Source organism: Triticum urartu, chromosome 2A (genome assembly GCF_056163025.1).
Source record: "Triticum urartu cultivar PI428250 chromosome 2A, HENAU_Tu73, whole genome shotgun sequence".
Classification (NCBI taxonomy): domain Eukaryota; kingdom Viridiplantae; phylum Streptophyta; class Magnoliopsida; order Poales; family Poaceae; genus Triticum; species Triticum urartu.
The window spans coordinates 693,422,345-693,445,823 of NC_141874.1; the positions used below are offsets into that span (position 1 = coordinate 693,422,345).

Sequence of the window (23,479 nt, forward strand, 5' to 3'; positions counted from 1 at the left end):
ATCGGTCAAGGCTTTATGTGAAGCTAGATTCGTAGAAAACTTGCAGTTCAAGGCCCAGTTCACTGTTCAAGTTGCTTACTAGTGTAGCATAGAGTTCTAGGTGGAAGTTCAACTTAACAGTCTCCACTGCAGTACCGGTATATAAAACAGTGTTTTGGAACCAAAGGCAAATTTTGTGTGCCTCTGGGATCTGGCGGGGGATTGCTGGAATTTTGTCTATTTTGGGCCTAGCCCAATAGCAGTTTCAGAAATTCCTAATAAATCCTAGAGGCCCACGCAGCCCATTCGTGCAAGGCAAGAGGTGGAACTAAAGTTTAGTCCCACATTGCTAGTTTAGAGGGAGTTGGACCTCTTTATAAGGGAGGCTCTTTCTCCACATGTATGAGGATGAGAACAAGAGGGACATCCACGCGCGCTCCTTCTCCGCCGCCCGCCACGCCACGCCTCGTCACGACGCGCAGCCTCTTGCCTCCTTCTCTTGCGCCTATAAAAGGCAGGTCGCTCCTCTCAGAGAGATGTACCATAACCTCTTCTTCCTCTCGCCACAAGTTCCTGAGCACTGCACTGCTGCTACGTTCTTCCCCATCCCGGCTTGCGGCATGCACCGCAGGTAGGGACAGTAGGCCTCCGGAACCGCACCTTTTGAGTCATGTACGGGAGAAGGGTGATAAGGTTTTTGGGGAGCGCTCAGCGCGACTACTGACTTCTTCGTCACGGATGCCCCGGACTCCAACGACTACTTCCCCGAAGTCGACAACCTCCTCGACGACATGGCTGGCGAGGACACTGACCCCAAGACCGGTGCATCTGCTCCCGTTCCTTACGTTCTCATACTCTTCCTGTTAGAGGTTCTGTCACAACTTCTTGCCCTAGTGTCTGTTCTAGATGTGTTTGGTTCTAGTTCATATATGCAGATGATATTTACCTTCTCTTTGTCAAATCGCATGACTTGTTTTATCACTGCTATACTAGTCGTGCTTTCTCTAGTATTTCTGTTAATAAAATCATTCGTTAAATTGCTCATATTTCCAACAGATAACATATATTAAAAAGTGCTCACGCCGGAGCATTGGGTGGAGCTCGTGGCCGAGATGCACATTGACGAGGCATGATGTGCTGACCGCATTATGACCGGTCTACCTTAGACCTCTTCAGAGCCAAGCTCGGGGAGGAGGAAAGGAGGAAGAGACGGCTCCCATAGGGTTGACTATATCGTTGGATTCCTCGTCGACGGGTTTGGCATGGAAGAGGCAAACAAATACTTCCACCAAGCCCAAGCTGCAAGGGTGGACCACCTCGCGGCGGAAGCGTAGATCTGTTGTGAGCATAAAGGTGTTGCCTCATTCGGCGAGCTAGTCGGCAATCTCGGCCTCTTGGTTGATAAGCAGTCCATTCTTGAGTAGCTTGAGTCCGAGCGGCTGGTGGTGGCAAATCACGTGTTATACCTACCTCCGCAATAACAAGCGCAACGGCTTTTCATGGGTGATGACGACGAGGAGGAGACGCCCTTGAGTCGGCCTACCGCCAATGTCCACGAGGCCGGTGTTTTTGGCAAGGAGGTCGTCAACATCCCCGATGACAATGAGTACGGGTACATTAGTTTTCCTTTCAAATATAGCATGTTTTTATCTATGTTTCATGGAGTTGTAATACCATATCTAAGTTTGATGGAATTATCTGGAAATGATAGCTTGCAAATAGGGGGCTTGGTTGTGCAAACGGACAAATGCGGGCATTGCCCGATCCGACTGTAGATCTCGACGGGGTCATAAGCGTAACGGGTCATCTAGTTTTCAGGTTCACGGGTTAAAATGTAACCACCACACAAGTCTATGGATCCTTCGAGATAAGTTACAGGACTAATTAATCAATTGATGATAGGCCAAAACGTTCTCACCATCCAAGTTTATGGATCCCCAATGCAGTTACATCACTATATTGATATTTCAAACCATCATACTTTGTCATGGGAACTATTATATGACGTTGCAAGTGCATTTTCGCTTGCTACTATGCTAGTTCAGGCTAAGAGTATATATTTTAACAACTAGACTAGTGCAGAAATTTACATATGTTAACTTTAAAGGAAAACTTTAGTGCTCTACCAACCTCAAACAATATAGGATTTATGTATAAGAAATTTTAGAATCTCCACTTCTTGCTTGGATTACTTCCTCTAGATGGTTACTTTTTCCCCAGTGTTCCTCATCAAATCTAGCATGGGGCAAGTTGCCATGAGGTGTTGGAACCCGTCGGTTACCACGACTGCATCCATGACTTCCTGCGACGACGACATAAACTCTAAGCATGCTTCCTTGAGCTGGTCACAGTAGTGGTGAGTTGCTAATGCCAATGTACTCATGACTGAACTCGCGTTGATGTTTTCCCACAACCTCTTTTCGCACATCACCTTCAACCTGTCCAGCCCGTACCGGTCCGCGGCGACTAGCAAATGCTGCATCGTGGCTGTATCATAATTGTCTTGGCCACACGGCGGCAGTGAATCCGTGTAGACGTAGTGAAGAAGCATCTCGAAGATGGCCGGCTCCATGTCGACAACCTTGATCCACCGCATGTCCTTCTTCGCCATCGAGCCAAAGAGCTGAGCTTCGAAGACCGGCGACTGCGCGGCCAGCATGAACTTGTGCGCGCTGAACTCCTTGCCGCCCACGAGGAGCGTGATGTCGGTGCCTGTCCCGTTCTTGAGGGCGCGGTGGAGGCGGCCGGGCAGCTCCGGCGGAGGGTCCACGATAAGATTGCTCTTGCACTCCGAGGGTGGTTCTTTGACCACAGCGAGCACACACCTTATTGTTAGGACACATGACGATCTCAGCTTCGATTTCTCTACAAAGTCGGAAAAGCCCCAGGTTTCCTTCTCACCGAAGATGAATCCAGGTATCTGCCTGGTTGCATGTACGTTGCCTTGATCGTCCAGCATGGTTAAGGTGAAGCTTGTCCTCACCCCGCCCTTGGCCTCGCTGAGATAACTCAAGTAGACTGACGCGTAGCCGGCTACTTCCGCTCCGTCCGGGTAGAACATGATGCTCCAATCGTAGCCGCCGACCCTGAACGCACTGGAGATTACGCAGTTTCGGATGCACATGCCATCGAGCAGCGGGTAGTTGATCACCACGAAATCGTGTGTCGCGCCATCCACGACGCACTTCGACGACGTCCGGATGCCTTGGCCGTGATCAGCTGCGGCGGCCGCGTTGTGAGCCATGGCGGACGAGAACGCGGCGGCTATACGTACGTGTTCCGGGCCAATATCAATCCACGATCTCCCGTCCAGCACGCACAGGTATTCCTTTTCTGATGTAGTATATATCATCGGCGGTTCTCGTATGATTCTAGGTGTGGTGCTGGACTTGGCACCTCCCCGGAGTTTTACTGTTATACGATTGCTTCCATGTTTCTTGATTTATTAAAACTGCAGCTTCAGCGTGGAGAACCAATCACCGATCGGTGGAACAGCGGATGAGTTTGTGTTTATATTTGACTCATTCCAGAAAAATTGCATTCACTAATGATTTCACTTTATTCAGATTTCACTCATTTTAAATTCATCAAATTTCACTCAATTTAAAAATAGATTTCACACATTTCAAAAAACAAATTAACTCATTAAAAATGGTTTTGGTGAATTTTGAATGCAGATTTCACTTATTCTAGAGAAAATATTTTACTCATTTCAAAACTGATTTCACTCATTTCAAAAATATATGTCACTCATTCAATAAATAAGATTTCACTCATCCTATATATACCTAAGAAGTTCATCCGCACTATCTTATTTATCTTAACATGCAACCTATCCACCTCATCACATATGTCTCACACATGCCACCTCCCATCCACATCATCAAGCGCCCACGTAACCATTTAACTTTCTACTTTCTACTACATGCATGCCCTCCACATCCTCAAACAACATGAAAGTCATCAACATCATTAATTGTTTTTATTTTTCAACAATAAATAATTGAACTTGAATGTCACAAGAATATACAACATGCAACCACCCTCCATTTACCCCTAGGTAGTGTGGTACTAGTCTCATTTATTCTAAATTTGTTTTGTATAAGTTCATTGTTAAAAAAATCCACAGGAACGCGCAGGGAGTTATCTAGTTTTATAAATATTTTACTCTTATTAAAAAATGGTTTCACCCATTTTGGAAAAATTGATTTAACTCACTTCAAGAAACTATTTTCACTCATTTAATGAAATCGGTCTGAGTCATTCCAAAATGCACACTTCATTTATTTTACAAAAACAGATTTCACTTATTTCAAAAACTAATTTCGCTCACTTTAAAAGTATATTTCACAAAAAAATAAAAAACACTCATTTGAAATATATGATATATGTGATATTATTTATTTAAAATGTAATACTACCTCCATTAAACTCATTAAGCGTCGCATGAAGGGGGCCAACCAGCTATGCCACATGGCGCAAGCTGGTTGGCTGCGGTGAGAAATCTTTTGGATTTTTTTAGATGAAGGTGAGGATTATTTTTTAAATGTGTTTTTTAGATGGATGTGAGGACCTCTTGTATTTTTTTAAATGAAGGGTTATGCAAAGTGACGCTCGCTGGTAGCCTGGGGTGGTAAGTTTTTATTTTCCTTTTTTACTTCTTTTTTAGATGAAGGTGAGGTTTTTTCTGAGATGTTTTTTTAGACGGAGGCGAGGACTCTATGTATTTTTTTAAATGAAAACGTGTGCACAACTTCCTCTCAAGCGGCGCCACAGGGTGGCGCCCCAACCACTAGTATGGATGCATGCATGGCATATATTGATCGGGCTAGCTTAGCTAGCCAAGTTCGAGATATATAGAAACAAGGATTGGTTGGAAAAATGCAATTGCAACTTCATCTCTGACAAGAAACCACTGCAATATAATTGTGCAGATATCCACTAGATGTCAATTAATCCTAGAAACAAAGACGGCGTATCGCGTCAAGGAGCTCTAAGAGGAGGTGATGTCGGACCGCTGAACATTGTCCTTGGTCAACCCACTGGCAATTTAGATGCATGCCTGGCCGACGCTCATGAAAGAGTCTAGCACATCGCTAAACATACATACATACGTACATACATACAGTGGCGGAGCTTCACGGGGCCAAAGGGGGCACTTGCCCCCCCCCCCCCCCCCCCCCACACACACACACACACAATGGGAAAACTACCCCTAATTATTAGGTTTGAATACCAATTATTTCTCAGAGCTCATGCATAACTTATCTTCTTCGCTCCCTCAACTCTGATTAGCCCCATCATGGCTATTTTCATCATCATTAATGAGGGGTTTTTTCACTTACCAGTCGAAGGTGTATGACACTGCACCGGGAGCAAACATGATCGTGACGGCAGCCGCAGTGCGACACCGCTCCACGTGTCGGGGACAAAAATGAAGCCTTGCACCATGTCTTCTTTGCTCACTAACTGGATCGATCGAGCTGCACCTGCATAGGGTCAACGAATTCCACAACATTCATACAGACATTATCTAGTCCTCCGAGAGAGTACACATGGATATAGCCATAATAAGCTACCAAGAGTAGATTAGCAGGTACGTAATTAACCATGGTATATATTGATTTCTAGTAGAACATTATCAACCAAAGAACATAAAACCTAACCACGATCAAAAAGTGCTACATATGTTTTTTAGGCTTTAACGAAATCCATTAGAGCTCGATCAGGAACTTTAATAAGTAACCGTACTGATTCGTACGTAGTGGGACACATTAAATCGTAAGTGATCCCAGTCCAAGAAGGCAACAGAGAGCTAATCAATAAACCTAAGTGATCCTGACCCCCTTTATATTCCGATCTGATGAAGCAATATAGTTTTGAACCAGACCTTTTGATCTCGAATATATCTAAGAATCCAATGGACTGCATGTTGCAAAGTGAGCTGACCTGGTGAAGCGTCCAATGTCAACAAGGTAGAACTCGGAGGCTAGCGCTGGGACGTGAGAGGAGGAAGACGGGGCTCTTCTTAGTGGCGGAGCTTGATGAAGATCGTTGAGGAGGCTAATCGGACTTAAGAGTTTTCCTAGTGCGGAATTACTTGTCACTGGAATGGATATATCTAGATGTATTTCAGTGCTAATAAATCTATTTGAACGACAAGTAATTCCTGATGGAGGAAGTAATTGCAACCATTTTTAAAACATGTTCCACCCATTTTGAAAAGACGATTTATCTCATTTTATGAACAGAAAATTCACTCACTTCAAAAACTAATTTCACTCATTCAAAAGTATATATCACTCATTTCAGAAAAAAAAATAACATCCACTTCAAAAAAGAGATTTCACTCATTTCGAAAAGCTTGTCTCAATTTGAAGAATTCACTCATTTAAAAAAATTATTTCACTCATATCAAAATGTATACTTCACCAATTGCTATAACACTGATTTCACTCATTTCGAAGAAAAAAATTGCTCACATTTGGAAATACATTTTTCACTCATTTTAAAAATTCATTTCTCTCTTAAAAATGTTGAATTCACTCATTTTGTAATCATCTTCAAAAAAATATGGCTTAGCTCAAAAAAGATTTCACTCAATGAATTTTTTTTATTCCACTCAGTTTATAAAAATATATTTCAAGAACTCACTCATTTCAAAAATAAATTTCAGTCATTAAAAAAGCAATTAGAACATTTTATTACTCATTTACAAAAGGATTTTACACATCATAAAATCTTGATTTTCATCCTTTGAAAAACTGATTTCACTCATTTCAATTGAAAGAATTGTTTCAGTTATTTTCAAAAGCTAACTTCACTTGTTTAAAAACATTAATTTATTTTTTGAAGGACGTTGGTATATGTAAAATGTAATTTAAATTGAAATGAATGGAATAAGCAACATCACAAAAAAACATTGAAGTAAGGAGGTTCATAGATATCATATTTCATTTTCAGTTTTATTTCACAAATATCAGATTCACACACTGAAGTACCCAGCTTGACAAATAAGAAGTTTCACATACTGAAAAGGTTGAGTGAAATAAGGGATTAAATCTCTCACATTTAAAAGTGTTTTAAATATATCCAAGACTGGTCATTTTTTTTTAAATATGTGAAACATGTTGTTTTTTGCAATATATGAAACATTTTAATTTTAAACTAGTTGAAATATATTAAAGATTGATCTTATTCTATAGGTCATGTGACAAGGAATTTGAATATATAAATAATTTCAACAACAAAATGTTAGTGTGAGAGATATTGACCATCTAAATTTGTAAAAAAAACGTGGATTTCTTTGGGATGGATAGAGAGGAGAGATGTTGTGAGAACGTATCAGGTGCACCTGGTCGTCCAATAGATTTTTGGGCCATTCGATGAAAAAAAATGCAAGGGGCCAGTTTTTGCCACTATAACGTATTTATAGAAGCAATCATAGGGTTTTATTACATTTGACCCGCACTCCACATCACATTCCTCCATCAGTAAATTTGTGTGTTTAATTTTTTCGCCAAATTACAGTGATTATATATTTTGAACCGAATGTTTGATTTTGAATCCATTTTGACTTTCAATTTTGTCTTGATGAGATGTTTGAAACAAGATCAATGTTGAATATGTTTTTGAATGATTATTACTTTTTTATTAAACTCCACTTGATATTTAATTTAAGCATGTGCACGCGACATGTGGATGGATTGGCAGAGTACGAAAACATATAGAGTACATCTATGTTTCAATAGAAAACATATAGTACGTGTTACGGTTATGTTTATAAATAAAATTTTCAAAAAATTTAAAATGTATTCAACATTGATTTTTTTCGAACATCTTGTCAAAATAAAAATGACAGTCAAAGGAAAAAAACAAAAATGTTGAAACTCCACACCGAATTAATGAAGGGAAAGGAAAGTGTGAAGTGGGCATTGTTTTTAACATAGTATGAGGTCCTTTTTACAAATGTTCCAGCAATTTTTAAATACATGCTTAACACTTTTTAAAAAATATTTTTAGTCAACTTTTTTGCATATATATTTTACATTTTTTGTATACATCAGGAACATTTTTTATACACGTCTAACATTTTTTAATTACATGATTAACATCTTTTTAAACATTTATTTTTTATGCCTACTTTTTTTATAAAAACAATTAGCGCACAACGAGCCAATTAGCTCCAGTCGGCCCACAGTGGGCCGACAGGACCCAATCAGCCCATAGTGGGCCGACAGGGGCCAGTCGGCCAGCTGTAGGCCGACTGGAATCCAATCGGCCTGCTGTGGGCCGACTAGGCCCAGTCGGCCTGCAGCGGGCCGACGGTGTATTATTTTTAAAGAAAATTTACCCAATGTAATATTTATAAAAATTAATAAAAAAATGTATTATTTAAAAAAAATAGCTCCACGTTCGGCCTACTCCCATCTCTCTGTTTCGTATCCAGCGACTCAAATGCTATTGGTGCATCCGGTGCACCAATTAGTATGGTGCACAGGATACGTTCTGGAGATGATGTATGCATGCATATCCTCGACTCGCAAAAAATGATACTCTATTGCTGGCGTCGATGTTGATTTGACTAAACATGGGTCATATTGAGCTGGCACTAAATTGACTAAAACTAAAGGTGCAAAAGATCAGCCTTTAGTCCTAAATATGCTAGAGGTGAAATCCATAAGATCTCGCAACCAACTCATGACTCTATCACAAGGATAGCAAGGTTTCACGCACCCCTGTCCATAGCTAGTTCTTTGGTGATACTCCAATCATTTAGGTCTCTTTTAATGGGTTCCTCCCATGTCAAATTCAGTCTACCCCGTCCTCTCTTGACATTCTCCGCACGTTTTAACCATCCGCTATACACTGGAGCTTATGGAGGCCTGCGCTAAATATGCACAAACCATCTCAGATGATGTTGGACAAGCTTCTTTTCAATTGGTGCTACCCCAACTCTATCTCGTATATCATCATTCTGGACTCGATCCTTCCTCGTGTGGGCACACATCCATCTCAACATACGTGTCTCCGCCACACCTAACTGTTGAACGTGTCGCCTTTTAGTCGGCCAACATTCAACGCCATACAACATTGCGGGTCGAACCGCCGTCCTATAAAACTTGCATGCGTATCCTCGACTCACAAAAAAATAATACTCTATTGCTGACGCCGATGTTGATTTGACTAAACATGGGTCATATTGAGCTGGCGCTAAATTGACTAAAATCAAAGGTACAAAAGATGGGTCACTGCAATATAGTGGTATACATACGGTGTGAGCCTCCTAACACACGAATCTCAAAGCTATTGTAGGGCGGATCCGTGGATGCCACACCAATAAGTACTAGCACCCTTTTGACGTTGAAGCTCAAGCCAGAATGGTTTGTTTCATCTTCAAGGAGCGGAAAGAGGGAATTGAGGAGTGATCGAGGGTTCGGATGCTGACATCGCCAATCTTAAGTTCCTCCTCCTCTGCTTCCAGCAGATGTCGGGCCTCACAATCAACTTCGACAAGAGCGAGGTGATGATCCTTGGCTACTCCCAGGAGGAGTGTCAAGGGATGGCCGATCGCCTTAACTGTAGACTGGGCTCCGTCCCCACCACTTATTTGGGGATTCCCACTAGCGATTCCAAGCTCACGGTGGTGGACCTGTGGCCGACCGTAACCCGCCCGCAGCACCGGATGGAACCCTGGAGGGACAGGTGGCTTTCCAAGGCTGCTCGGGTGATTCTCATCAACTCCTCCCTCTCCAGCCTCCTCTGGTTCCTAATGAGCTTCTATAGCTTACATGAGACCCTGCATCAGGAGATTGCCAAGTACCAATCCAAATTCTTCTGGGCGAGCGAGGGGGACAAGCAGAAATACCACATGGTTAGCTGGCCAGACATCTGCAAACCCAAAGACCAGGGAAGTCTTGGGATCATGGCCTCCAGGTGCATGAATATTGCTCTCCTGACCCGTTGGCTGTGGCGGATTGCCAATGGCTAGGGCGGCCTGTGGTTGGACATTATCCTTTCCAAATACCTTCGAGGCCAGCCCCTTGCCTTTTGCCGGCGCTCGGGAGGATCCCAGTTCAGGCAAGCCGTGGTCCAACTCATGCCAGTCCTTCGCATCGGGCACGTCCATCTCTGTGGGTTCTGGTGCCTCGACCTTGTTTTGGTTCGATCGTTGGGTTGGCGATCTTCCCCTGGCCGCCCGCTTCCCCGAGCTATTCGCCATCACGGCTGACCCTCGGGTCTCCGTGGAGGTGGCCCTTATTGACTTAGGGCGCCTTACGTTCCGTCTCCCTTTTGGCCCCCTTGAGGTCGCAGCGTAGGACGCTCTCCTTCAGGTCATCGCCCTTCAGCCTCTCGACGTGGACAACGCTGAGGCTTTCCTCTCGTGGCGTCTTGAGCCTTCGGGCCGCTTCTCCACCAAGTCCCTCTACCAAGCGATTGCTCCATCTACGGCCCCAGAGCCATTTAGTTTGATTTAGGATATCCACCTCCCTTTGAAGATCAGGATCTCTCTCTGGCAGTGGATCCGTGGTCACTTGCCCTCTGGTGTTGAGGTGCGGAAGCGCAACGGGCCTGGCGACGTCCTGTGCCCCATCTGTGGCATAGCCGAAGATGCTAACCACATCTTTTTCTCTTGCGTGACCGCCCAGTTCCTTTGGTCCTGCTTCCGCGACGTGGTTGGGGGAACTTGGTGTAACACCAACTTCCCCGACTTGCTGGCGGTGATTCAGGCCTCTGCCCCCCGTCACCGCCACATTAGGTGGCTTTGTGTTGGGGTGCTCACCTGGACCCTTTGGACCGTACGCAATAGGCTTATCATACTGTGATCTTCTCTTCATCGTGCGACTGATGCCATTTTTAAAATGTGTAGTTTCTTACAACTCTGGCAGCCGCTAAGCCGCATCCAGGATCGGAACGCCATCAACACTCTCATCTCCGACCTTCGAGCGATGGTCTTCCACGTGGCGCCTCCGCTTCCGCCGCCTCCTCCAGAGCCAGATTAGATGTCCAGATGTCTCCGGTGTGCCGGTGTGCCGGCCTCCTTTTTTCTGTTTCTTTCTTTGGGCTTGTTGAACTGTGCCCTCAGCATTAACCCTGGTACCTTGTGTCGTGCTTGTGTGTGTCTGTTGGACCTCCGTGCCTTGGGCGTGCTGTGGCTGAACTCGTGTGTTTGTTTGTGGCTTGGGCGGTATACTTTATATATAAAGCGGGGCGAAAGCCTTTTTCGGTAAAGGAGGGAATTGATAGTGACTTAGGTTAGGTTGTCTGAATCAATCTTACAATGAATAGCTCTTTTCCTTTCAATGGAACACTCAATAGATTCTGCTAAATAAGGATAACTGCAAAGATAAGCCGAGTCATCCAAAAATCCAGGAAATATTTCCTTGATTTTCTATAGGGTCATGAGTGGAAAATATATATTGGTTTTTGCCCCAAAAAAGCACAGCACATTTTGAACTATAAGGTTCCCACCAAAAAATGATGGACCAGTGCATTACATTTTCTAAGTTGATGGACTAAAATGTTTCCACCAAGCATGTTCATGGACCCTACTGCAATTTCCTCACCATACTAAGTATTTAAACTGATCATAAGTCATCGTGAAAAAATATTACTATTATGTTGTCCATGCATTTGTACGGGCTATAGTATTTAAAGAAGATAAGAGTAATCCTATATACATAAGAAGTTGATCCCCACTATCATATTTATCTCAACATGCACACATGCCACCTCACGCTCACCACTACATGTATGAGAAAAAAATCCATTATTAGTTGATCTCATGCACTCCTTCCATCTCACTATACATGCCACCTCATTAAAGATCCACTCAACATGCATGAAAAAAGTTTTCCATTACATTATGCCACTTGTATTCAAAATATTTTTTGACTACACAATAATCAAATAAAATATATAATATTTATTTTTAGCTTTAGTTCATACTCCCTCCATTCCAAAATAAGTGTCTTAACTTTAGTACAAAGTTGTACTAAGGTCAAGACACTTATTTTGGGATGGAGGAACTATATTATTAATTCAATGATGGAAGCTTAATCAAATCACTGAAATATATTGCAAATAATTTCTGCAGCAACGCGCGAGGTATTCTCTAGTTTTAACAATAAATACCAGCATAGAAATTAGCATGTGTTAATTATAAAAATAAGGCTTCATTGCTCTACCAACCTCATGCAAGAGGTGATTTACAAAATAAATTAAAATCTTCTCCCTGAATTTTTTCAACTTGATGGATACTTCCTCTTGATGGGTAATTTTTGCCCGAGACTCTTATCCAGCTCCAGCATGGGGCAACTTGCCATTAGGTGTTCGAACCCGTCGGTTTCCATGACTGCAACCATGGCTTCCCGCGATGACAATAAAAACTCCAAGCAGGCATTCTTGAGCCGCTCGCAGCAGTGCTGATTTGCTAGCGCCAATGTACTCATGATGGTGTCCACGTCGATGCTTTTGCACAACCCCCCTTCACACATCACCTTCAACCTGTCCAGCCCGTACCGGACCGCGGCGACTAGCAGATGCTGCAGTGTGCCTGCATCGTAATCACCGTCACTACACGATGGCAGTGAATCCGTGTAGACGTAGTGAAGAAGCATCTCGAAGATGGCCGGCTCCATGTCAACGATCTCCAAGCACGGTGTGTCCTTATCCATCACCGGACCGAAGAGCTGAGCGTCGAAAACCGGGGACTGCGCGGCAAGCATGAACCTGTGCGCGCTCAACTCCGTGCCGCCCACGAGGAGCGTGACGTCGGCGCCTTTCCCGTCCTTGAGGGCACGCTCCAGGCGCCCGGGCAGCTCCGGCGGAGGCTCCACGATGAGATTGCTCTTGCACTCTGCTGGTGGTTCTCTGATCACAGTGAGAACGCACCTTATTGTTAGGAGGCGAGGTGACGATTTCAGCTTGGATATCTCCACGAATTTTCCAATGCCCCAGGTATCATTTTCTTCCCCTGGAGAAAAGGTGGCCCCCGGTAACTGGCCAGTTGCTTGTACGTTGCCTTGATCGTCCAGCATGGTTAAGGTGATGTTTGTCATCACCACGTCCTTGGCCGGGCTGAGGTAACACAAGAAGGCTGACGCGTGGCCGGCAGCGTCCTCCCTGTCTCCGTCCGGGTAGAACCCGACGTTCCAGTCGTAGCCGCCGATACTGAACGTGCTCGAGCTAATGTACGTTCCGACGCCCATGCCCTCGAGCAGCGGGTAGTTGGTCACCTCGAAATCGTGCATCGAACCCTCCGTGACGCACCTCGACGACGTCCGGATGCCTTCGCCGTGATCAACTGCGTCGGCTGCGTTGTGAGCCATGGCGAACGAAAGCGGCAGTGGCTAGGTGTTCCCCGCCAGTATCGAATCGAGTCGATCGACGATCTCCCCTCTGGCAGTCACGGCATGCATACATGTTACCTGGTGCTCTACTATATATCATCGGAAATGTTAACGCCCACACGTGTGGGCGTTGACCATCTCGACCACACGCATTCATCACCGTTCAGTACTATATGCACGAATCTTGACACAATTTGGCTGATTTTCTATGCCACGTAGGACAAAGCGTGTGTCTGGTGTGTGACATAGTTCGCCCACACATCCGTTTTACCATACGGAGGGGTCGGTGTGTGGGCGTTTAGCAGTTCACCAACACCAGTTTTCAGTCACGCACAAAGGCTGGTGTGTGGGCATTTGCCATCTCGCCCACACGCCCGTCTCCTCTCCCACACGTAAGCTGCTAGTTGCTATGTGTTTTTGCAGCGCACATGGCAACTGCCTCTAGTGTGCTTTATAAGCAGGTGACAACTCTTTTTTTTACCTGAATTGCCATGTGTTTTTGCAGGGTACACGGCAACTGCCTAGTGTGCACGTAAGCATATGGCAACTGTCTTTTACCGAGTTGCCATGTGTTTTTGAATGGTACATGGCAACTGCCCCAACGTGCACGTACATGGCAACTGCCCTAACGTGCACGTAAGCAGATGGCAACTCTTCCTTTTTACATGGCAACTGCCCTAGCATGCTTGTGAGCACATGGCAACTCTCTCAACTGCCTAGTGTTAGTATGTGGCAACTCCTAAAGTTATGAAATCATGCAACTACATTAGATCAGACCATACATGGCAACTGCAGTTGAGCAACCATGGCAACTGCAGTTGTCCGACATGGCAACCGTAGTTCAGCGACATGGCAACTGCAGATAAACGAACATGGACGAGGGTCTGGACCATGGCAACAGCGGGCGCGCGGTGGGCGTCACGCGTCGCGTGCGGGACCAGAAGGGTACAAGGACTGACATACGGGCGTGTGGGCATTATCAACTTCGCCCACACGCATGCGTGCACTAGTAGAAAACAGGGCTTTGGTCCAGGCCGGGTCAGCCCATTAGTCCCGGTTCAGTCCAGAAGCGGGACCAATGTGGGCATTGGTTCCGGTTCGTGAGCCCAGTGGGCCGGCCGGGCCACGTGGGCCATTGGTCCCAGTTCATCTGGACCTTTTGGTCCCGGTTGGTGGGATGAACCGGGACCAATGGGCCTCGCTCCTGGCCCACCATCATTGGTCCCGGTTCGTGGCTTGAACCGGGACCAAAGGCTCCCCTTTAGTCCCGGCTCATGTCACTAACCAGGACCAATGAGGTGCCTATATATACCCCTCGCTCGCGAGCAGAGCACCCCAGTGCTCTGTTTTTCTCTGGCCGAGGGGGAAAGGGCTTTGTGGTGCTCTAGCTCACCTCCTATGCACACAAGGTGTTCGATGGAATGCCCGAGCCACACTACTTAAGCTTTCTCCTCTCCAAGCTCGACCTCCAAACTCCATTTTCCATAATATCTGTCTAGATTTAGCGGTCCGTCACGCCCCGTCCCCGTCTTCACCGCCGTCGATCACCCACGCCGATCTCATCACCGACACCACCGTGGTGAGCCTCTTGTTCTTATCTTCATTCTGAAAAGAAAAATATTCTTACTTGTATGTTTAGATAGATACTTATATCATTTTCTTATATTTATTATTGCATCTTATATAGTGCGATGGTTTTGGTATCCGCCCCCGTCGGCCCTCGTCCTGTCTATGATTCGTTTGTGGTATATATATTATCTTTATAACTATTGGTTCATTTATTGTTTATGAAAATTATGCCGACCAACGTGACATAGATTTTATTTATCTAGGATGTATGTGAACCAGAAATTCCAACCGACCCTATTGTCGAGAGGTTAAATTTAGTTCAAGAAGAAAACAATTTCTTGAAGGAAAAAATAAAAAAAATTGAGGAGGAGAAGATGATATTGGAGTTGCATGTTGCGGATGTCGTCGATGATCACAAGATCAAGATGGATGCAATGCGCTTGAAGATTAGAAAGATTAGAAAATATGACATTCATACCGAGGCTTGGTATCATTATGCCGTTGGATCAATTGTTACCTTGGTTGCGATTATGATCGCGTTTGTTTTCGCATTAAAATGTTTTACATAGTTTCAATGTATGGTTTAATTAATTAGATGCTTCGGAGAGCTATATGTTGTTAGATGAGAACTATGTATGCACTTTGGTTTTAATGTGATGATGAACTTCTATTAATTTGGACACTTAATTATATATAATGCACGCAGATGAACTGGCAATGGATGTACGGTGATAGACACACCCGCGAGTACATTAAGGGCGTGCATGAGTTTCTCGATGCGGCTGAGGCAAACAAGCAGAATGGTTTTATGTGTTGTCCATGCACTGAATGTGGGAATACGAGGTCTTACTCTAACCGGAAAATCCTTCACTCCCACCTGCTTTACAAGGGTTTCATGCCACACTATAATGTTTGGATGACCCACGGAGAAATAGAGGTTATGATGGAAGACGGCGAAGAAGAAGACTACGATGACAACTATGTGCCCCCTAAATACGGTGATGCTGCAATGGGGGGAGCTGGTGAAGATCAAGAGGAACCAGACGATGTGCCCAATGATGCTGCAACGGGTGAAGCTGCTGAAGATTAAGAGGAACCAGACGATGTGCCCGATGATGATGATCTCCGCCGGGTCATTGTCGATGCAAGGACGCAATGTGAAAGTCAAAAGGAGAAGCTGAAGTTCGATCGCATGTTAGAGGATCACAAAAAAGGGTTATACCCCAATTGCGAAGATGGCAACACAAAGCTCGGTACCGTACTGGAATTGCTACAGTGGAAGGCAGAGAATGCTGTGGCTGACAAAGGATTTGAGAAGCTACTGAAAATATTGAAGAAGAAGCTTCCAAAGGATAACGAATTGCCCGACAGTACATACGCAGCAAAGAAGGTCGTACGCCCTCTAGGATTGGAGGTAGAGAAGATACATGCATGCCCTAATGACTGCATCCTCTACCGTGGTGCATACAAGGATCTGAATGCATGCCCGCTATGCGGTGCATTGCGGTATAAGATCAGACGAGATGACCCTGGTGATGTTGACGGCGAGACCCCAGGAAGAGGGTTCCTGCGAAGGTGATGTGGTATGCTCCTATAATACCACGGTTGAAACGTCTGTTCAAAAACGAAGAGCATGCCAAGTTGATGCGATAGCACAGTGAGAACCGAAAGAAAGATGGGAAGTTGAGAGCACCCGCTGACGGGTCGCAGTGGAGAAAAATCGAGAGAAAGTACCGGGATGAGTTTGCAAAGGACCCAAGGAATGTATGGTTTGCTTTAAGCGCGGATGGCATTAATCCTTTCGGGGAGTAGAGCAGCAATCACAGCACCTGGCCCGTGACTCTATATATGTATAACCTTCCTCCTTGGATGTGCATGAAGTGGAAGTTCATTATGATGCCAGTTCTCATCCAAGGCCCTAAGCAACCCGGCAACGAAATTGATGTGTACCTAAGGCCATTAGTTGAAGAACTTTTACAGCTGGGGAATGAAAACGGTGTACGTACGTGGGATGAGCACAGACAGGAGGAATTTAACCTTAAGGCGTTGCTGTTCGTGACCATCAACGATTGGCCCGCTCTCAGTAACCTTTCAGGACAGACAAACAAAGGATACTACGCATCCACGCACTATTTAGATGACACTAAAAGTATATACCTGGACAAATGCAGGAAGAATGTGTACCTGGGCCATCGTCGATTTCTTCCCACCAACCATCAATGTCGAAAGAAAGGCAAGCATTTCAAAGGTGAGGCAGATCACCGGAAGAAGCCCGCCATGCGCACCGGTGATCACGTGCTTGCTATGGTCAATGATTTACACTACGTAATCTTTGGAAAGGGTCCCGGTGGACTAGCTGTTCCGAATGACGCTGAGGGACACGCACCCATGTGGAAGAAGAAATCTATATTTTGGGACCTACCCTACTGGAAAGACCTAGAGGTCCACTCCTCAATCGACGTGATGCACATGACGAAGAACTTTTGCGTGAACCTGCTAGGCTTCTTGGGTGTGTATGGGTAGACAAAAGATACACCTGAGGCACGGGAGGACCTGCAACGTTTGCACGAAAAAGACGGCATGCCTCCGAAGCAGTATAAAGGTCCTGCCAGCTACGCTCTTACGAAAGAAGAGAAAGAAATCTTCTTTGAATGCCTGCTCAGTATGAAGGTCACGACTGGCTTCTCGTCGAATATAAAGGGAATAATAAATATGCCAGAGAAAAAGTTTCAGAACCTAAAGTCTCATGACTGCCACGTGATTATGACGCAACTGCTTCCGGTTGTATTGAGGGGGCTTCTACCGGAAAATGTCCGATTAGCCATTGTGAAGCTATGTGCATTCCTCAATGCAATCTGTTAGAAGGTGATCGATCTAGAAATCGTACCAAGGCTAAGGAGTGATGTGGCGCAATGTCTTGTCAGTTTCGAGCTGGTGTTCCCACCATCCTTCTTCAATATCATGACGCACGTCCTAGTTCATCTAGTCGACGAGATTGTCATCCTGGGGCCCGTATTTCTACACAATATGTTCCCCTTTGAGAGGTTCATGGGAGTCCTAAAGAAATATGTCCATAACCACGCTAGGCCAGAAGGAAGCATCTCCATGGGCCATCAAACAGAGGATGTTATCGGGTTTTGTGTTGACTTCATTTCTGGCCTTAAGAAGATAGGTCTCCCTAAATCGCGGTATGAGGGGAGACTGACTGGAAAAGGCACTCTTGTAAGAGACTCAATAATATGCAGGGATGGATATTCTTGGTCTCAAGCACACTACACAGTTCTACAGAACTCTACCTTGGTGACCCCGTATGTCGATGAACACAAGAACAGTCTGCGCTCCAAACACCCGGGGCAGTGCGACGACTGGATTACATGTGAACACATCAGGACTTTCAGCAGTTGGTTGGAAACATGTCTCAGAGATGACAACACTGTTTGTGATGAGTTGTACTTGTTGTCCAGGGGACCATCTTTGACTGTATTGACTTACAAAGGATACGAGATAAATGGGAATACATTTTACACGATCGCCCAAGATCAAAAGAGCACCAACCAAAACAGCGGTGTCCGCTTTGATGCAGCAACCGAGAGCGGAAAGGACACATATTATGGTTACATAGTGGACATATGGGAACTTGACTACGGACCTAATTTTAAGGTCCCTTTGTTTAAGTGCAAATGGGTCAATCTGTTAGGCGGCGGGGTACAGGTAGACCCACAGTACGGAATGACAACAGTGGATCTGAAAAATCTTGGGTACACTGACGAACCGTTCGTCCTAGCCAATGATGTGGCACAGGTTATCTATGTGAAGGACATGTCTACCAAACCGAGAAAAAGAAAACATAAGGAAGCGAATACATCATACGATGAGCCAAAGCGCCACATAGTTCTTTCAGGAAAAAGGGACATCCTGGGAGTGGACGGCAAGACAGACATGTCTAAAGATTATGAAAAGTTCCATGAAATTCCTCCCTTCAATGTCAAGGCTGACCCAAGCATCCTGATAAACAATGAAGATTATCCATGGTTACGGCGCAATAAGCAAATGACACAAGCGAAGAAAAAGTGAAGAGTTTCTCCCGCAACTATTATGATGATACCATGCCAACTTTGTAACACACGAACATGCTATCATTGTCCGTTTTGTACATGCACATGCTATGTGGGTGAAATTATGATACCATCCCAATTTTCAACTTTTTCAGAGTTCATTTGAAAGTGATTGTCCATTTTGTACACGAAGTGCATCAAGTTTTCTCTATAAGCGCATCTATTCTCATTTTCTTAGTAAGTTAATCACAAACTTGTGATTCAAACAATTTTCAAAGAATTCAAATTTTAACTATTCAAATTTGAAAACTAATGGCACTAACAGAAAGTTTATAATTTTTCTAAAACTAATGGCACTAACAGAAAGTTTATAATTTTGCTAACCTAAAAGCAAACAGAATTAAAAATTAAAGCAAAAAACAAAAGAAAAATAAATAATGCAAAAAACAAATCAAAAAACAGGAAAAAACTATTTTTATAGTAAAGTTAATCACAAAATAAAATAAATAAAGCAACAAAGAAAACAAAAAAACTAAAAAAGTGTTTTCAAATTTGAAGACTAATGGCACTAACAGAAAGTTTATAATTTTTCTAAAACTAATGGCACTAACAGGAAGTTTATAATTTTGCTAACCTAAAAGTAAACGGAATTAAAAATTAAAGCAAAAAACAAAAGAAAATAAATAATGCAAAAAAACAAATAAAAAAACAGGAAAAAAAACTATTTTTGTAGTAAAGTTAATCACAAAATAAAATAAATAAAGCAACAAAGAAAACTAAAAAAGTGTTTTCAAATTTGAAAACTAATGGCACTAACAGAAAGTTTATAATTTTTTTAAACTAATGGCACTAACAGAAAGTTTATAATTTTGCTAACCTAAAAGCAAACAGAATTAAAAATTAAAGCAAAAAACAAAAGAAAATAAATAATACAAAAAACAAATCAAAAAAACAGGAAAAAACTATTTTATAGTAAAGTTAGTCACAAAATAAAATAAATAAAGCAACATAGAAAACAAAAAAACCAAAAAAGTGTTTTCAAATTTGAAAACTAATGGCATTAACAAAAAGTTTATAATTTTTCTAAAACTAAAAGCATAAAGAATTAAGAAATAAAGCAAAAAACAAAAGAAAAATAAATAAAGCAACAAAAAACAAAAAAATGCGACCTACTGGGCCACCACGGCCTGAATACGACTAGAAACCCTACCATGGGCCAGGATTCAGGCCCGCAGCAGGCCCAGTAGGCCCACATGCATTGCAGTGACAGATTAGGCCCGAAAGCCTGCAGCTGAGAGGAGCTCGGGAGGGTGGGCGCAGCAGCGCTTATAAACCACTCCCGAGCCCTCTCAACTAGCGAGGTGGGACTAAACTTTTGGGCGCGGGGCAGCACAAAGCCATTGGTCCCGGTTGGTGGCACCAACCGGAACTAAAGGCCGCCGCTTCCCGCCCTTTGGGCTGCTGAAAATTGGCATTTGGTCCCGGTTGGTGGCACCAACCGGGACTAAAGGGGGGCATTGATCACGGTTGGTGCCACGAACCGTGACTAATGCGCCGTCTATATAAGCAAGACTTGTGAAAAATTTTGTTCGGTTCTTCCATCGCGCCCCGACGACGCCGCCAGGCTGCCCCTCTGCGCCTCGCTGTCGCCGTCGTCGCCCTGCCTCCGACGCCGTCCCGCGCCGCCCCGACGTCGTCGCCACCCCGCGCCTCCCCGACGCCGTCGCCGCGCGCCACCCCGCGCCGTCGCGGTCTCTCCGCGCCGCCCCGACGCCGTGGCGCCCCGACACCGTCGCCGCCCCGCCTCTGCCTCGCCGCGCCCCAGCTGCCCCGCGCCGCCGTCGCCTCTGCCTCGCTGTGGTCTGGGCCGGCACCGCCCCCCTCTTCCCCCTTTTTTTGCAAACACATATATGTTTTTTTCCTGCAGATTATATGTATATGTATGAGTATGTGTATGAGTATATGATGATGTATGAGTATATGTATGTGCTGAAAAGATAGATTTTTAGAGAAAATACTATTTTTCTGTTGATGATATGATGATGTTTTTTTTCATATATGCATTTTTTCATATATGTATTAATTTTTTAAGTTGTTAGTAGATATCGATTTTAGGTTAGTGCATTTTATCACTGATTTTAGGTTAGTTGATCGATTTAGTGCATTTTATGTTTGTTGCATTTTATGTTTGTTGCATTTTAGGTTAGTGCATTTGCTAAGTGATATTAAGAAAGGAAGGAAAAGAAGGATAGGAAAGAAGAAAATAAGAAGAGGAAAGAAAGAACAAGAGGAGAGGAAGAAAAGGATAAATAAATAAGAAGAAGAAAAAAGAAGAAAAAGAAGAGGAGAAGAAGAAAGGAATAGTGGAGAAGAAGAGAAAATAGAATATTCTATTTTCTCTTCTTCTCCACTATTCCTTTATTCTTCTCCTCTCTTTTTTCTTCTTTTTTTTTCTTCGATCTTCTCCTCTAGCTATTCCTTTCTTCGAGGGTTCTATAGGGTCGAGGGATCGAGGGTCGAGGGTTCCAGGGTCGTCTAGGGGTCGAGGGTTCCAGGGTCGTCGAGGGTTCGAGGGGTCGAGAGAGGTTTCCTAGTGTCAAAGTATTGAAGAAATCCATGGCTTCATCATTAGCCGGAAGTAACCAGGGCATGACGAAGTCCTCCAAAGTTATTTTGGAATGGTGTCCCGGATAGGATAATTTGCCTTTTTGTATGAATTTCAGCAAAGGCCTTCCAAATAACAATATTTGGAAGGTTCTTGCTGAACTTTGTACCAAAAAACGAATTATCCTATCTAGGACTCCGTTCCAAAATAACTTTGGAGAGCTTCGTACCATCATGCACCTGTTACTTTCGCCTAATGATGAAGACATGGTTTTGTTGAATCCTTTGACACTAGGCAACCTCCCGACCCCTCGGCGATCCTCTCGAACATGAGAGGAAGAAGAGGATCGCCGAGGGGTCGAGGGTTCCAGGGTCGTCGAGGGTTCGAGGGGTCGAGGATCGCCGAGGGGTCGAGAGAGAGATTTCCTAGTGTCAAAGTATTGAAGAAATCCATGGCTTCATCATTAGCCGGAAGTAACCAGGGCATGACGAAGTCCTCCAAAGTTATTTTGGAATGGTGTCCCGGATAGGATAATTTGCCTTTTTGTATGAATTTCAGCAAAGGCCTTCCAAATAACTATATTTGGAAGGTTTTTGCTGAACTTTGTACCAAAAGGCGAATTATCCTATCTAGGACTCCGTTCCAAAATAACTTTGGAGAGCTTCGTACCATCATGCACCTGTTACTTTCGCCTAATGATGAAGACATGGTTTTGTTGAATCCTTTGACACTAGGCAACCTCCCGACCCCTCGGCGATCCTCTCGAACATGAGAGGAAGAAGAGGATAAAAAAAGAAGAGGAAGAAGAAGAAAAAAGAGGAGAAGAAAGAATAGAGGAGTTCTTCTCCTCTATTCTTTCTTCTCCTTTTTTTTTCTTCTTCTTCCTCTTTTTTTATCGGGAACGAGGGTCGTCGAGGGACATATAGATGTAGTGTCGTCGTTGTCGATATATACCCCCTCCCGATAGCTTCAACACGTGGGGGGGGATCGATATTACCCCCTCCTTGAAGCGCTCTCGAGGCCACCCCAAACCCTTGAAGTGTTGTCGAGGCCACCCCAAACCCTAGAGAAGCAGCGTCGAGGCCACTAATTAATATATATGATTCCTTACTATGATTAGGTAGCTAGTTCTACGTTTGGCACTAATATATCCATCTGTCATGTTTGAATAATAATTGCCATGTTGTAAATATTTGTAGAAACTATGGACACCACCCGAGACGAAGCAAAAGAAGCGTTGTTTAGGGACATAATCGCAGAAGGAAGTGATGTCGTCTCGTTGTTTCTCAACGACACCGATGGTCTGGAAGGAGAGGGTGAAGAAGCTGGCTACGGTGACCTAATGCTGGTGCAAGAAGAAGAACATGAGGACGGCTCCGGTGACCCAATGCCGGTGCAAGGAGACCGTGATGACGGCTCCGGTGACCGAACCGAGTCCGGCCAGGTATATATATTAGTTAAGCCTGTACTGACTAGCTGATTGATGCATTCATTGTTTTGGTATGTACACATATTAATTAAGTCTTTGTTCTTTTTTCTAGCCCTCCGGATCGAGCACAACTTCGGTAAAGAGACGAGGCCCGAAGAAAAAGTTGAGCTCGGATGAAAAGTTTGAGATCATAGCAATCGCGCCCGACGGCCAACCGATTGAACCCATCCGAACAAAGAACGCATTTGTTGCTCAGTGCGGGGTTCTGGTTAGGGACAAGATCCCGATAAGCATCCAGCAATGGTTTAAGCCGGCTACAGAAGACCCTGAGGTGTCTTATGTCAATGATATGCAGAAAAATGATCTTTGGACTGAGCTGAAGTCAAATTTCACCCTACGCCAGAGGATAATCCAGAGAACCCAGTTAAAGAGAAATTAATCAAGTCTTTTGCTCTTAAGAGGATGGCAGAACTATTCAGGAGGTGGAAAA

At 44.2% G+C, this 23,479-nt stretch overlaps 2 pseudogenes; both read right to left on the minus strand.

The window, feature by feature from the left end:
• Window positions 1–2,167: 2,167 nt before the first annotated feature.
• Window positions 2,168–3,223, minus strand: LOC125537939 (BTB/POZ and MATH domain-containing protein 1-like; annotated as a pseudogene).
• A 9,001-nt stretch (window positions 3,224–12,224) lies between these two features.
• Window positions 12,225–13,310, minus strand: LOC147986828 (BTB/POZ and MATH domain-containing protein 2 pseudogene; annotated as a pseudogene).
• Between the last annotated feature and the right edge of the window lie 10,169 nt (window positions 13,311–23,479).